The sequence below is a fragment of the Prionailurus bengalensis genome, chromosome B2, assembly GCF_016509475.1.
Source record: "Prionailurus bengalensis isolate Pbe53 chromosome B2, Fcat_Pben_1.1_paternal_pri, whole genome shotgun sequence".
Classification (NCBI taxonomy): Eukaryota; Metazoa; Chordata; class Mammalia; order Carnivora; family Felidae; genus Prionailurus; species Prionailurus bengalensis.
In genome coordinates this window covers 50,707,136-50,723,603 of record NC_057349.1, presented here as the reverse complement: position 1 = coordinate 50,723,603, position 16,468 = coordinate 50,707,136, and the positions used below count along the sequence as shown (strand labels likewise).

At 41.7% G+C, this 16,468-nt stretch overlaps 1 protein-coding gene across 7 annotated transcripts in view; it reads left to right on the top strand.

Annotated features, from left to right (window-relative positions):
- Positions 1-16,468, top strand: part of KLHL31 (kelch like family member 31) — a 129,943-nt gene that overhangs the window by 32,138 nt on the left and 81,337 nt on the right. For all 7 annotated transcript variants that reach the window (XR_006298957.1, XR_006298955.1, XR_006298958.1 and 4 more), the window contains exon 4: positions 12,550-12,655. The gene's annotated coding sequence lies outside the window, so the exon portion shown is untranslated. The remainder of the gene's footprint in view (positions 1-12,549; positions 12,656-16,468) is intronic.

Sequence of the window (16,468 nt, the reverse complement as noted above, 5' to 3'; positions counted from 1 at the left end):
ATCTGAGTGTCTGTTTTTGTGCCAGTACCATATTGTCTTGATGATTACAGCTTTGTAATACAGCTTGAAGTCTGGGATTGTGATGCCCCCAGCTTTGGTTTTCTTTTTCAATATTGCTTTGGCTATTTGGAGTCTTTTGTGGTTCTATCCAAATTTTAGGATTGTTTGTTCTAGCTCTGTGAAGAATGCTGGTGTTATTTTGATAAGGATTGCATTGAATATGTAGATTGCTTTGGGTAGTATCGCCATTTTAACAATATTTGTTCTTCCTATCCAGGAGCATGGAATCTTTTTCCATTTTTTTATGTCTTCTTCAATTTCTTTCATAAGTTTTCTATAGTTTTCAATGTATAGATTTTTCACCTCTTTGGTTAGATTTATTCCTAAGTATTTTATGGTGTTTGGTGCAATTGTAAATGGGATCGATTCCTTGATTTCTCTTTCTGTTGCTTCATTGTTGGTATATAGGAATGCAACTGATTTCTGTGCATTGATTTTATATCCTGCAACTTTGCTGAATTCATGGATCAGTTCTGGCAGTTTTTTAGTGGAATCTTTTGGGTTTTCCATATAGAGCATCATGTCATCTGCAAAGTGAAAGTTTGACCTTCTCCTGGACGATTTGGATGCCTTTTATTTCTTTATGTTGTCTGATTGCTGAGGCTAAGACTTCCAATACTATGTTGAGTAACAGTGGTTAGAGTAGACATCCCTGTCTTGTTCCTGACCTTAGGGGGAAACTCTCAGTTTTTTCCCATTGAGAACAATATTAGTGTTGGGTCTTTTATATATGGCTTTTATGATCTTGAGGTATGATCTTTATATCCCTACTTTCTTGAGGGCTTTTCTCAAGAAAGAATACTGTATTTTGTCAAATGCTTTCTCTGCATCTATTGAGAGGATCATATTGTTCTTGTCCTTTCTTTTATTGATGTGATGAATCACATTGATTGTTTTGTGGATATTGAACCAGCCTTGCATCCCAGGTATAAATCCCACTTGGTTGTGGTGGATAATTTTTTTAATGTATTGTTGAATCTGGCTGGCTAATACCTTGCTGAGGATTTTTGCATCCATGTTCATCAGAGAAATTGGTCTATAGTTCTCCCTTTTAGTGGGGTCTTTGACTGGTTTTGGAATCAAGGTAATGCTGGCTTCACAGAAAGAGTTTGGAAGTTTTCCTTCCATTTCTATTTTTTGGACAACTTCAAGAGAATAGGTGTTAACTCTTCCTTAAATGTTTGGTACAATTCCCCTGGAAAGCCATCTGGCCCTGGACTCTTGTTTTTTGGGGAGATTTTTGATTACTAATTCGATTTCTTTACTGGTTATGGGTCTGTTCAAATTTTCTATTTCTTCCTGTTTCAGTTTTGGTAGTGTACGTGTTTCTAAGAATTTGCCCATTTCTTCCAGATGGCCCATTTTATTGGTGTATAATTGCTCATAATATTCTTTTATTATTGTTTTTATTTCTGCTGTGTTTTTGTGATCTCTCCTCTTTCATTCTTGATTTTATTTGTTTAGGTCCTTTCCTTTTTCTTTTTGATCAAACTGGCTAGGGGTATATCAATTTTGTTAATTCTTTCAAAGAACCAGCTTCTGGTTTCATTGATCTGTTCTACTGGTTTTTGGTTTTTTTGTTTGCTTGGTTTCATAGCATTAATTTCTGCTCTAATCTTTATTATTTCCTGTCTTCTGCTGGTTTGAGGTTTTATTTGCTGTTCTTTTTCCAGCTCTTTAAGATGTAAGGTTAAGTTGTATATCTGAGATCTTTCTTCCTTCTTTAGGAAGGCCTGGATTGATATATACTTTCCCCTTATGACCGCCTTTTCTGCTTCCCAGAGGTTTTGGGTTGTGGTGTTATCATTTTCATTGGCTTCCATGTACTTTTTAATTTCCTCTTCAACTTCTTGGTTATCACATTAATTCCTTAGTAGGATGTTCTGTAGTCGCCACGTATTGGTTACCTTTCCAAATTTTTTCTTGTGGTTGATTTCGAGTTTCATAGCATTATGGTCTGAAAGTATGCATGGTATGATCTGGATCTTTTTGTACTTGTTGAGAGCTGATTTTTGTCCCAGTATGTGGTGTATTCTGGAGAATGTTCCATGTGCACTGGAGAAGAATGTATATTCCACTGCTTTAGGATAAAATGTTCTGAATACATCTGTTAAGTCCATCTGGTCCAGTGTGTCATTCAAAGCCATTGTTTCCTTGTTGATTTTTCTGATTAGATAATCTGTACATTGCTATAAGTGGGGTGTTGAAGTCCCCTACTATTATGGTGTTATTATCAATGAGTTTCTTTGTTTGTGATTAACTGATTTATATATTTGGGTTCTCCCACATTTGGAGCATAAATGTTTACAATTGTTAGGTCTTCTTGGGGGATATACCCCTTAATTATGATATAATGCCCTTATTCATCTCTTGTTACAGTCTTTATTTTAAAGTCTAGATTGTCTGATAAAAGTATGGCTACTCCGGCTTTCTTTTGTCGACCATTAGTGTGATAGATGGTTCTGCATCCCCTTACTTTCAATCTGAATGTGTCTTTAGGTCTAAAGTGGGTTTCTTGTAAACAACATATAGATGGATCTTGTTTTCTTACCCATTCTGTTACCCTGTGTCTTTTGATTGGAACATTTAGTCCATTGACGTTTAGAGTGAGTACTGAAAGATAATGAATTTATTGACATTATGTTGCTTGTAGAGATGGAGTTTCTGGTGGTGTTCTCTGGTACTTTCTAGTCTTTGTTGCTTTTGGTCTTTTTTCTTTCTTTCTTTCTTTCTTTCTTTCTTTCTTTCTTTCTTTCTTTCTTTCTTTCCTCCTTTCTTTCTTTCTTTTTCATCTTTTCTCCCCTCAGAGAGTCCCCCTTAAAATTTTTTGCAGGACTGGTTTAGTGATCGTGAACTCCTTTAATTTTTGTTTTTCTGGGAAACTTTTTATCTCTCCTTCTATTTTGAATGACAGCCTTGCTGGGTAAAGAATTCTTGGCTGCATATCTTTCCAATTCAGTACACTGAATATATCCCACCACTCCTTTCTGGCCTGCCAAGTTTCTGTGGATAGGTCTGCTGCAAACCTGATCTGTCTTCCCTTGTAGGTTAAGGACTTTTTTCCCTTGCTGTGTTCATGATTCTCTCCTTGCCTGAGTATTTTGTGAATTTGAAGATGATATGCCTTGTTGATGGTTGATTTTTGTTGAATATAATGGGAGTCCTCTGTGCTTCCTGTATTTTGATGTCTTTGTCTTTCCCCAGGTTAGGAAAGTTTTCCCATATGATTTGTTCACATAACCCTTCTACCCCTTTTTCTCTCTCTTCACTTTCTGGGACCCCTATGATTCTAATGGTGTTCCTTTTTAATGAATCACTGATTTCTCTAATTCTTAAATCGTGATCTTTTGCCTTAGTCTCCCTCTTTTTTTCTGCTTCATTATTCTCCATAAGTTTGTCCTCTATATCTCTGATTTTCTGCTCTGCCTCATCCATCTTTGCTGCCATGGCATCCATTCGAGATTGCAGCTCAGTTATAGCACTTTTTATTTCATCCTGACTAGCTTTTACTTCTTTTATCTCCACAGAAAAGGATTCTAATCTATTTTCGACTCTAGCTAGTATTCTTATTATCATGATTCTAAATTCTGGTTCAGACATTTTACTTGTATATGTGTTGGTTAAGTCCCTGGCTTTCATTTCTTCCTGCTCTTTCTTTTGGGGTGAATTCCTTTGTTTCATCATTTTGAAGGAGAAAAGGAATTAATGAGGTAAAAAAATTAAAATTAAAAAAAATTAAAATTAAAAAAATTAAAATTAAAAAATTAAAAACAACGCACACATACACACACACACACAAATCAAATACATGATGCTAGATCCTAGGTATGTTTCCATCTAGTTGTTGAATGGGGCTTCATAGATTAGGAAAAAAAGGGGGGAAGAAAAATTTTAAAAAGGAAATCATTTGAAAATTTGAAAAAATGAATATACTGAAATAGAATAAAATGAAATGATGGAAGTAAAATAGAGTCTGAAAAAATTTACACAAAAGTAAAAAATATAGTGGAAAACATTAAAAAGAAATGTTTTTGATAAAAATTGAAAATAAAAAATTTTTTCTCTTTATGTATTCAAGAAAAAAAACAAAAAAGAGAAAAAAGAAAAAGAAAATTGAATAGATGGACCAGTGAACAGACTGAAATATGATTGAAATTACTTCATTTTCCCCTAGAAGTCAAACTATGAAGCTCTTTATTGTCCATAAACTAAGCAGGCAGAGAGACTTGTGTTCCTGAGGAGCAAGGTTGGCCCAGTTGGGCGGGGCTTAGTGTAATGGCTCCATTCTCCACTAGATGGCGCTGCTTAGCTTACTGGGGTGGATGGTTGTGGTGCTTGTAGGTGTGTATGTGCACAGGCTGCAGGGTTGAAAATGGTGTTACTCAGCTACCCAGTCTCTAGTATTGGAACTCTGCTCACCGATCAGCAATCGCGCACCTGTCCTTTGTCTTTGGCTTCTTCCCACTTCCCGCTTTGACGCTGTCCGTGACCAAGCCCCAGGTAGCACCTCCCTCCCGAGTTTTGTCTCAGATGTGGCTGTGTTTCCCAGCCCCTCGCTTGTGAAGGACTGCGGCTTTGACCAGCTCAGACCTTCTGGGGAATCGTCTCACTGAGCAATGGCTGGGTGCCGGCCGCACCCAGGAACATTTGCATGACTGTGCTGCTGCCGGTGCCCAGAGACTGCAGCTGAGTGCCAGCCTGCCCCAGAAAAAGTTCACGCGATCGTGCAGCAGCAACATTTCAGGGATTATGGCGAATCACAACACACACCTGGCACCAGGCTTCACCCTCAACGACCTTGTTCCAGCACTAGTGGATGTGGTTGTTCTCCCAGGTCCCCTGGGGCCTTTTCCTTTTGGGGGTGGGGGGCCACACAGACTCTACAGCTCCCAGCAAGGGAACCACCTCTCCACATGTGGCCCAAGGACCTGAGGACCTTGCTCTCTGCTCCTGGGGATTCGCCCTTCCCACCAGAGCACCACCAGGTACCGAGCTGCAGAGCCTCAGACTCTGCACTCCCCCTGTTTATAGAGTCTTAATGGAATTTAAACCCTCTCCTTTCTCCTTTCTCCCTGTTTTGTTCAGTCCCCACAGCTGTTTCCACTTCTCCACTTTCTCTCCAGCTGCTTTTGGGGTGTGGTGCTTTTCCCGTACTCTCCTCCCATCTCTGTCCTCTCTCTGCAAGCAAAAACAGTTCCCTGCCCTCTGTGGCTTCTGTCTCCCCCAGTTCACCTCTCTGCACCAGGTACCTGCTGAGTTCTGTGGTTCGGGTTGTGCAGATTGTTGTGTTAATCCTCAAATCAGTTTTCTAGGTGCGCAGCATGGTTTAGTATTGACCTGGCTGTATTTCATGGACGCGAGACACAAAAAAAACTTCCATGCTGTTTTGCCATCTTGGCTCCTGTCCCCACATCAAAAGTGTCTTTAAAGGTGGGGCGCCCTGGTGGCTTGGTCGGTTAAGCATCTCACTTCAGCTCAGGTCATGATCTCGGAGTTCATAAGTTCAAGCCCGGCATTGGGCTGTCCACCATCAGCACAGCGCCCACTTTGGATCCTCTCCCCGGCCCCACCTCTCTCGCCTTCCCTCTCTCAAAAATAAATAAACATTTTAAAAAATGTCTTAAAGGAATCTCAGAAGAATGTAGAACAACTTCTGAGGAAAATAATGGATGGCTTGGATGAAAACGCTCATCCCAAGAGGTGATATGATAGATGAAAAGTAGGGGGAGAAATGCTTGAAAATTTAAGCCATGTGAATAAAACAGGCCATACAGGATAAAGGGGGCTCATTGAAATCTCTGACTGAAACCGTGCCGGAGATGATCCACTTGCCTGCTCCATTTAGAGATGGCCACGTGGATGATAGCAGCTTGTAGAAAAAAGAGAACTGGACATGGCTGCCTAAATGGTCAGCCACAAGTCAATTTGAAGAAACTCATTGATGCCGCTAACTTAAATGTTTCCTTAGAAGATTTCAAGGAGAGAAACAAGGAATTTTAAAAGTTTTTAAAATAATATTGGGGTGCCTAGTTGACTCAGTCTGTTAAGTGTCTGACTCTTGGTTTCAGCTCAGGTCATGATCTTGAGGTTTCATGGGTTCAAGCCCTGCATCAGGCTCTATGCTGAGAGTATAGCACTTGCTCTCTCTGCCCCTCCCCCACTTGCACTGTCTCTGTCTCTCTCAAAAAATAAATACTTAAAAAATTTTTAAATTAAAAAAATTATAAAATTAAAAAAAGTTTTTTGAATAAAATCAAATGAAGAGCTTACAGGTCACAAAATGTTTCTAATCCAAACAACCATCTTTAGTGGCTGAAAATTCACAGCCTGATGGGGAGATTTAAGAGCTTCCATTGAAACATCAAATACTACCTGAACTGTATCAAGAACATATTATGAAACTTTGCAGAAAACCAGTCGAGGAGGTAATTTACCTTAGAAGTTGAGAAAAAAAAAAACTTGTTAAAATGTAGGAAAGCATCAGCACTATAAACTGGAAACACAGCTCCCACCCAGAAGATGGCTGAAGACCTGGGGGAAGAATGGCAGTGCACAGCTTCCTTCTTTGCAAGCTGGACTGATTATCTCCTATGGGAAAAGAAGCTCAAGAAGGTTGGTTGCCAACTGAGAGAAAGCTCAACAAGCCAGGACCAGGAAATGGCCAAACACCCAAAAGTTGGCTGAAGCATAGTTTAAATTCTAGTTTTCCCACGGGGTCTTATGCGGGGCTGGTTAATGTCCACACCCACACCCAAATGTCTGGATCCTGTACGTATGTTCTGTTCCATGGCGAAAGGGGCTTTACAGATGTAATTAAGGCTATGACTCATGAGGTGAGGAGACGAGCCTGGATTAACCAAGTGGATCCAATCTAATCGCTTGAGACCTTAAAATGAGACTCCACTTCCAGCTGGAGTCAGAGACGCAGCAGCAGAGAAAGGAGCTTCCAAGTGTGAGAAGGATTGACTGCACTATTGCTGCCACTGAGGCATAGGTGTCCGCGTGCAGAGATTGAAGAGAAGCCTCTAGAAGCTACAGCCAGCCCCCAGCTGTCAGTTAGCGAGGAGATGAGGACCTCAGTCCTACAGCTGCGAAGCACTGGATTTTGCCAATAACAACCAGAATGAGCCTGGAATGAGCCTCTCCAGAAGAATGTGTCCTGTCGACACCTTGATGACAGCCTGTGAAACCTGGAGCTGAGAAACCAGCAAGCTAGCCCACACTTGCAACCTGCAGAATAAAAGGCAATAAATGTGTGTTGCTTTAAGGCACTGAGTTGGGGTGATTTGTCCAGCAACAGTAGAAAACTAAAGCCCCTATTATTCAACAAGCAGCCCTGGGCACAGGCCCAAGAGAATTGGGGCATCCCCTGGGTCATCAGGTCCCCAGGGGTAAGGGAGGGTTAAGCTGTGATGTCTCTGGAATCCAGGGTCACATGCTGGTCTGATTCAACTTTCAAAGCCCCCAATCTCTGTGTATCCACAACAACCGAGTGATTTTCCTGCATCCTCTCTCTTTAAAAGTCATTTTGAGGGATGCCTGGGTGGCTCGGTTGGTTAAGCGTCTGACTTCAGTTCAGGTCATGATCTCACATTTCGTGAGTTTGAGCCCCACATAGGACTCTGTGCTGTGCCACAGAGCCTACTTCGTACCCTCTCTCTCCCTCTATCTCTGCCTCCACCCTGCTCATGCTCTTCTCTCTCAAAAACAAATAAACATTAAAAAAATAAAGACTTTAGAAGTCATTTTGATACATCTCTTTTTAGTTCAACTACTATTACTTAATTGATGAAACATGTGCTGTTAGTAAGGTCTGATAGAATGATAATTCCTAAGGTAGTGTTTTTCTAATACAGATGGTTGTTCTATAATTCTTGTACGTATGTCGTTTCCACTTCAGTAGACCCTGTAGAATATTGATGATATATTGCATTTTGCTTCAAGAAAAAGGTCCATTATTACTTAAATTATCATTGAACCTTGACATGACCAAATGGAAACATTTAGAAGAGTAAAGACCATTTCTATACCCTCTGAGCTGCTACTAGAAATCAGTAAAAGTCCCCGGGCGCCTGGGTGGCTCAGTCGGTTAAGCGTCTGACTCTTGATTTCAGCGCAGGTCATGATCTCACGGTTTGAGAGTTTGATCCCTGAGCTGGGCTCTGTGTTGTCGGTGTGGAGCCTGCTTGGGATTCTCTCTCCTTCTATTTCTCTTTCTCTCTTTATCTCTGCCCTTCCCTCACATATGTGTATGCTCTTTCTCTTTCAAAGTAAATGAATCAACATTAAAATTTTTTAGAAATCAGTAAAAGTATTACCTCAAAATGTTTTGACTGGTATTTAAAACAACACATACACACAGCCCCAAATGGCAGCATCATCCCTAGCTGAACTTAGTAATATTTTTATTATTAATTCATAGATTAGAGGATTTGATATTTTGTAGCCATTTCTTATTTTTCGATTTCTTTTTAACTTTATTTCATTTTTGATATTCCTTACTGTTCAAATATTTCTGAATTTTACGCAGTTGAAGTAAGTTTTTCCTTTTATGAAAAACATAAAGATCCTTCTTGGGCATTTATTACATCTAGCAACCTGCTGGGTACTGGAGACCCAAGATGGCTGGCCCTGCGTCACTGTCCCCGGGGGGTGGGGAGACAAGGGGAAGAGATGGAGGGGACAGACATATAAACGAATTATTGTTGTATGACGCAGTACGTGTAATTACAGGGGCAGGTGGGCAGCCTCACGGGATTGCTGCAGAAGTGGCAGATTCTATCTGGAGGGGTTAAAGCAAGAGGGGCAAACTTGGAGCTGAATTTTTAAAAAGATTTAGAAATTCAGTGTCACTGTGGGTTATGTACTATGTGCAAACAGCATTAGCAAGTCTGTGCTCTTGCCTGTCTTGAATTTTGCCAAGAAATTTAGCAAGGGTTGTCCCCAGAAAGCCTCTTCTATGGTCCTTGGAAAGTAGTCTAAACTGCACGTTGGAAGCCTGGAATTTTATACCCAGATCTTGCATTTGCTAAACAAATGGTTTGGGTCTCAGTTTTTGTAAAAATGGCAATTGATCATAATCATCCTGCTTCCTTCATAGGAAAATTAGTAAAGATTGAATTAGAGCATGTATGTGCAAACACCAGGGCACTCTACAAATTAACTGAGGTCGCAACATTCCTGTTCTGAGTTGCCCAGGGCCAATGTTAATTACTACTACATATTAAAAGGACAGATTAAGCAGACTAATAAAAATGTTTGATGCCTTAGAGTTTCGTAGCACCTCTCCTCTGAAGCCGGGCACCCCTGTTCCCTCCTTAGGCCTTCCAGGGTCTTTCCAGGATAACCATGGCCTGTGTCATTACCCCACACTTGTGGAAGAATGGGGAGGATCAGGTAGAAGGCCCAAGATCGACAGGCAGAGTGAGGACTGGAGCTCCGGCCCTTGCCTTCAGACCATTTCCTGGTACACAGAGTGCACAGAGCGCCAGGCAGGAATGACCATGGTGCTTTCTCAAACTATTTCATTTTTTAAAAATAAGTGTTTTTTCTTTTAAGTTTATTTATTTATTTTAAGAAAGAGAGAGAGCACATGAGTTTGGTAGGGGCAGAGAGAGAGAGAATCCCAAGCAGGCTCCACACTATTAGTGTGGACCCTGATGGGGGGCTCAAACTCATAAACTACGAGATCATGACCTGAGCCGAAATCAAGAGTCAGACACTTAAAAGACTGAGCTACCCAGGTGCCCCTCTCACAAACTATTTCAATAGTCGCCCAGAACAGATAAAGATGTATTTGTTCTAATTACAGATGTTCAACAGTAAGGCTCATTCTCTTCAATATTCAACTGGAATTAAAAACAAACAAACAAACAGGAGCGTCTGGGTGAGTCAGTCCTTTAAGCATCAGGTTCTTGGTTTCGTCTCAGGTCATGATCTCATGGAACATGAGCCCTCAGTGGGGGCTGTCAAGACATAGCCCTCTTGAGATTCTGTCTGTCTGTCTGTCTCTCTCTCTCTGTCCCCCTCAACTCATGCGCTCTCTCTCTCTCAAAATAAATGAACATTTAGAAAACAAACAAACAAAGCGTGCCTTTAAAATGTAAAAGGAGGGGTGCCTGGGTGGCTCAGTCGTTTGAGTGCCTGACTTTGGCTCAGGTCATGATCTCATGGTTCATGGGTTCGAGCCCTATGTCACAGTCTGTGCTGACAGCTCAGAGCCAGCAGCCTGCTTCGACAGCCAACAGCTGTCTGTCTCCCTCTCTCTGCCCCTCCCCTGCTTGCGCTTTGTCTCTCTCTGTCTCTCAAAAATAAATAGATGTAAAAAAATTTTTTTAATTAAAAAACAGTGTTTAATGTAAAAGGAGAAAGCACTATGTGACTACCTCTCCTTGTCCCCCAGGCTCCACCCATTCCAGGCACGGAATATGCCTCCCCATCTCCACCTGTGGAAATTTACCCCAACCCTAAGCTCAGCTGCAATGCCACTCCCTGATCCCAGCTGCCAGAAACATTTCCCTCTCTTGAAATCCCAGGGCTTAGACTAGTGGGTGAGAACCCAGGCTCCCCAGGCAGTCTGTGTCTGAATCCCAGACCAACTACTTACTAGCAGCCTCTCTACCTGTGGTCCCTTACCTGCAAGTGCATGGTGACGCTAAATACAAACAAACAGCAACAACAACAAAATCATGGGCATTACAGGTTTATTAAAAAGATTAATAAGAGGGGCACCTGGGTGGCTCATTCAGTAAGCGTCTGACTCTTGATTTAGGCTCAGGTCATGATCTCACAGTTTGTCGGTTCAGGCCTGAGTCAGGCTCCATGATGACGGCATGGAGTCTGCTTGGGACTCTCTCTCTCCCCTGTCTCTCTGCCCCTCCCCACATGCTCTCTCTCTCTCTCTCTCTCTCTCTCTCTCTCTCTCAATTGTCCTCTCTCTCTCTCTCTCAAAATCAATAAATAAACATTTAAAAAAATTAATAAGATGATGTGTGTAGAACACACTTAATGACACATGACAATACCCAATAAATATTAGCTGTCAAATTTTCACCTATTCGTTTTCAGGTTTTTCCTGTGCGCTAGGTAGCCAGTTCTCTGGGGATAGGAACTGCCGTCATGACACCCCTTGCCGAGTTAACACAATATCCCAGCTCTGCTGTTTATGAACTCTGTAGGCTGGGCCTGTCATTTAATTTCTGTGTCTCTGTCCCTCATCTGTAAAATGGGGATAAGATGAAACTTAAAGGCAATAATGTATGTATACTTTAGCCATTATTTGGTGTTTAAGAGTCTATATTAAAATTATATTAAAGAGTTAAGGCTCTGATATCACAGTGTTTCTCTGACTGTGTTTTTCTGACCTATACAGTTGAAATTACAGATCAAAATTTGGAGAGAGAGACAGAGAGAGAAAATGCAGTGTGAGGATGTTCAGCGCTGGGAAAATAGCTGCAGGCAGTCTTATGAGATATACTCTCCGCAAGAGACAGGAACCCCTCAACTCTGCTCTTACAAGAGGGCCACCACCTCCTCCCTGATGAAAGTGCGAAGGAGGAGGAGATGGGAAAAGCAGAGCAAGGAGGGGAAAGGCAAGGGAACACGGGAGATGAACAGGAGTGGCAGCAGAGGAAAAGAGAAGGGAGAAGAGAGGAAGGCAGAGACAGGAGAGGACAAGGGGACAAAAGAGATTTGGGAAGAAGGAAGCCCTAACCTAGTGGCCGCCAGTTGGAGTGATCCAGCGCCTGGAGGTGTGGAAATTTAAAGGGGCGGTTGTATGTCCCAACAGTTGAAGTTTGGATATGGTGGATATCATGGAACTGTGGATGGTCCCACAACTAGATAGTCCCACATCCTGCTTAACCATTGAATTAATTCACGTAGGTGACAAAGTCAGGACCCCAGTCTATTTCCCACATTCACACAGTGTTTTCTCTGGGTTTTGATATAGGCTGAATATCCCCGCAACGCCACTAAACTGGAGGGAAAATTATATGTTGCTTTGTTGACAATTTTTTTTAATCAGGGGGAGCTTATATGCTGTTTTGCTAATAACTTTACTTAGATTACTCACCACTGGAAAAATCTCATCTCCTGAGGTAAGGCTACTCTCAATAGGTGACTCACACCACACCCTGTATCAGCACATACTCACATTTGCAGATTCCACACATGGGTGCAAACATTTGACTACATCATTATGACTTTGCTATAGTTGGTCCTGAGCTATAAGTATCATACTATTTACTTTCCATTTACTTTCCTTTTGTTCTTTCTTTATGATTCAGTTGGGCATAACATTGATTTTCAATTATGTGTATAAATAGATTGGGTTATCTAGGAAAGTCATTTTAGAATAGTCAAAAGAATTTTAATAAAAAATTTTTTGTGGGCAGGGGGTTTTGGGGACGATGGGATTAAACTCCTATCCTAGAAGCAATCCTGACCCATCCTTTCCCTAATCCATTTCCCTCTTGACCACTTCAACAGTAGGAGATGCTGGTCTATAGGAGCCCTCCCAAAAGAGGCACTGGACTCTGGCCCTCTCTTCCCTGGATCTCTGATATCTCATCCCAGATGTGTGCTGTGTAAGGAGGTAAGTAGACCTGCAGTCAATCACTGGCACTAATTTTATTGTATAATAACATGATACGAAAACAAAACATTTCATTTTGAAAATGTTGTGATATTTCTGGTTAGTGGGTCTAGTTGGAGAAAATGTGACTGCTTAAAAATGGTGCCCCTGTGGCCTAGATCATTCAAAGATCAAGAGGCCTCTGTAACATCAACAATCACAAATACTCCAGAGCTGGACTTCAGGGGCTCATTCCATCCCCTTCCTGCAGAGATGATCCTACAACCTTGGGCAAACACATAGATCCAAAATTTCCATTAGATGAAAAGGCCATAAAAACAATGCTTTTCAGTGAGGAAAACACGCCAAGGTTCAGATCCAGGATGGGAGTATTTCCCAGGTAGAAAGCCAACGGAGTAATGGTTAAGGAAAAGACTTTGCATCCAGACCACCTGGGTTCATAATCTTAGCCCTGGTGCTCATCAGCCCCGTGACCTCTGGTGACTTCTACTCATCGCTGCCATCAATTGGTTTGTTTGCTGTAAAGGGAGGAGAGAAATAACACCTGCCCAATAGGGTCCTTGTAAGAATAAAAATGGTATCTGCTGTCAAGCATCTGAAGAAGAGTTTGGCACACAGGAATCAATAAACGTTAGCTCTTAGAATTCTTCTGCCTGGGTAATTTCCTTCCTTTGACTCTAGCAATGCTTACGTGCGATTCTGCTCTACCAGGTACGTGGTGTTCTTTATGACCATGTCATCAAGTACAGATCAAATTAGAGGGGAAAGCTCTAAAGGAAAACAAAGACACCAGAGAATTCCTCTTTGACAGGCGTAGACTAAGACAAAAGGAGTTATGTGACCGCTAGCCATATATTCAGAAGAGTTTAGACAATACAGCGCTTTGTTATATTTCATGAGTTCATAGGATCCAAAGAAGCTAATACAGTAGAACAATAGCTGACATATCAGGTTTTTCAGTCATACTATCAGTTGCTGACAGGTTGCCAAACTGCCTTTGGCCTGGCTCTGAATCCACATCAGGCAAAGTATTAAAATGATCATTTCCATTTAACTTTGAAAGTCCCGGGTTATCTGAAAGATAAATCAAAATCAAATGTGGCCTGTGCATCTGATGGCAGAATTACTGAGCTGACTCCATTACTGAGTATCTAGACAGTGAGGAGGACATTTAACAAGAGGAGAGGGGAACGCTCTATGAAATTTATTTGAATTATTCTGTGTCAGCCCATAGTTGGTATCTTAGTTTCCTAGGACTGCCACAAATTACCACAGACTGAGTAACTTAAAACAATAGCTGTTTGCGCTTTCATGGTTCTGGAGGCTTAGAAGTCCAAAATCAAAGTGCCAGCAAGGTTCTGGAGGCCTGAGAGCGAGCCTGTGCCATGCTTCTCCCCTAGCTCCTGAAAGTTATCAGCCATCTCTGATATTTCTTGCATTGTGGCTACCTCATTCCCATCTTTGCTTCCATTGTCATGTGGCCTCCTTCTCCCCGCACATCTCTGTCTTTACGTGGCATTCTCCTCTGTGTGTGTGTGTCTGTGTCCAGATTTCTGTCACCTTATGAAAATACCAGTCATATTATATTAGGATCTACCCTAATGACTTCACCTTAACTTGATTACATCTGCAAAGACCCTATTTCCAAATAAGGTGACATTCACAGGCCCCAAGGGCTAAATTAGCATTTCCCTATATCTTTTGGGAAGACACTAGCCAAGCAATAACAGGTGACGGAAGTTGCTAATTGCTGAAGACAATTTAGTGTTTATCAGGTTCTGCCCTGCATCTGAGCATTTTCATTCCTTAGATAAGGAGGGCAAACATGTTTAACTTTTGGACTTGATTTTGGCCAGGATCAGTCTCTTCTAATAGTTTCTCACTCGAGTTCTGCGTTTGGTATTTTCCTGCATTTTGAAAGAAACTGCATTTGCCTCATCTTTGAATACATTAACTCTCTGTTTGGATAAGCAGTGCCAAAGAAGGCCAAATTAGATGGTCATTGTTGCCAGTGAAATGGGAGAAAGAAAGAGTAGTGGCCGCGAAAGAGACACTACTCAACTCTTACCAGAGGCTGTCTGTGTATGAAGAACTTCACTAGATGGGAGGAAAAAGTAGCAAGCAGGATATCGGTCCTTAAAATTAAAAAAACCCGCAATAACACGTTCCAGCCGCTTCTGTATCTTAAAAGCAGACAGGAAGTTTGGTTTGAGGCTATTCGCTTCCAGAGTTACAAATGGAAGCTAGAAGGTAAATGACAGGGACACACAGGTAAAATGGTTCCTCCTACCCCCCATCCTTTAGAAAAAAAAAACAATTAGAATTTAAAAATTGCTCGTGGAGAGTATAAAATGTATATATCTCTTTGTTCATTTCTATCGTGGATCAGCAGCGGTGGTCCACATGCCAAATCTGGTTGCTGCCTGTTTTGTCAATAAAGTTTTACTGGAACATAGCCATACCTATTTGTCTTACTGTCTATCACAGATTCCCACCACAGTGGCAGAAATGAATATTGCCAGCAAGGGCTAAAGTATTTACCACTGGTCTTAAAAGAAAAAGGTTGCCAACTCTTTATTTAGGTTTAGGGATTAGGAACTAAAGAATACCTTAAGACACCAAGCAAGAATGGATTACACATGGGTTACAAGTAGTAACTTGCAGCAGATCTCTTGGTGTTACCATTTATTTGACAAGCCTATGAATTTAGTGGTAAAAGCTTGGCATTAGTGCCTATTAGTACAAGCCACGTAGGATTTAAACAACAAATTCTGAGTAATCCTAAGAATGGAGATCCCCAAAGTCAGTATTATTAACAGTCAGAATCCTAGACCTGGGGCGCCTGGGTGGCTCAGGCAGTTAAACATCTAACTTCAGCTCAGGTCACGATCTCATGGTTCGTGGGTTTGAGCCCCGTGTTGGGCTCTGTGCTGACAGCTCAGAGCCTGGAGCTTACTTCAGATTCTGTGTCGCCCTCTCTCTGCCCCTTCCTTGCTTGCTCTCTCTCTCTCTCTCTCAAAAATAAATAAACATTTTTTTAATTAAAAAAAAAAAAAAAAGAATCCTAGACCTGATGGTAAAGGAGAATGAATCCCAGTCCACTATAGCCTTCTAGGGCTCAGAGTAGGGTGTAAAAATCTTCTTCTTCTACTTGTTTGTAACTACATTTTGGTGTTGGGATGAAATCTAGCACAACTTCTCCCTGCTATTGTTATTCTTGTACTTTGTCCCTTTTTTTGCCTGGGTCACCAAACCGTGGGAGGGTATGCCCAAATAGTGCTGGAGACCCTACACCCTTCGCAGGGTTCTCCCAGAGCACCCCATACACCAGTGCTCTATAAAAAGCAACTGCCACTTTATCCCAGGGGCTGAAGCTTCTCTCTAGACCCCGGCACCCCTTCCTCAGGCCTGCTGCTTTGATCTGGTGCACCCACATTCTCAATCCAAACTGTGCCTCTCTGGCCGGCCCCTATGGATGAATGCCTCAGCCCAACTGTCTGCCCAGCTTCCCATCAGATCATCTTTGAATCCAGGCCTGCTGCACAAGTGCCAGACCTGATCTCTCCCAGTCTGCTCTGATCTCATCGTTTTTCCCCTAAGGGCACAATGTCCAATCCCTGCCACTAAGCCACGGGGACTTCTGCGTAACATGTTGGCTGGTCCCTTTTTGCTGAATCTGTTTTTCCATGACAGTTTCTGGGTTAACTTGTCTTAGAACATACCAGGACTTGAAAGGTCTGCTAATCCCTTATGTCCTAAGAGAATAAATTAGTATATCTGTATCTATTTATCTATCACATATTAGAATATATA